Below are 452 nucleotides of genomic sequence, written 5' to 3'. Positions count from 1 at the left end.
AACGCTTGCGAGGGCTGCACTGCTTGCGACAGTAAAATTTTATTAGATACTTATCGCACACCCAGATAGCAATGGAGGGATGGCAAAAATATATCTAACTCAATTTATATCGATTATTTTTAGCCAAACATATAATTCGTTACCCTTTAATTTAATGAACATAAATGTTGTACTGATAAATTATATTATTTCAACTAAGCCCTTTGAGGTTAATATGTCTACAGCAATATAAATCTTTAAAATTATTTAAATATATATACTTTTGCTATTTAAAATATAAAATAAAAAAGAAAGTATCAGGCAAGAAAACTAATAAGAAAATTTGTTTCGATCCCCGTTGTTTAAAGTAAAACACTTAAACTTCTTTATCTTATTATCATGCTTATCAACATCTTATCGATATTATTGGTTGATCTGACAACCCTATTGGCAACCCTTTGGCCAGTGCTCTG

This window comes from Drosophila ficusphila, unplaced genomic scaffold (genome assembly GCF_018152265.1).
Source record: "Drosophila ficusphila isolate 14025-0441.05 unplaced genomic scaffold, ASM1815226v1 contig_791, whole genome shotgun sequence".
NCBI classification, from domain to species: domain Eukaryota; kingdom Metazoa; phylum Arthropoda; class Insecta; order Diptera; family Drosophilidae; genus Drosophila; species Drosophila ficusphila.
Note: the sequence above shows the minus strand (reverse complement) of the source record.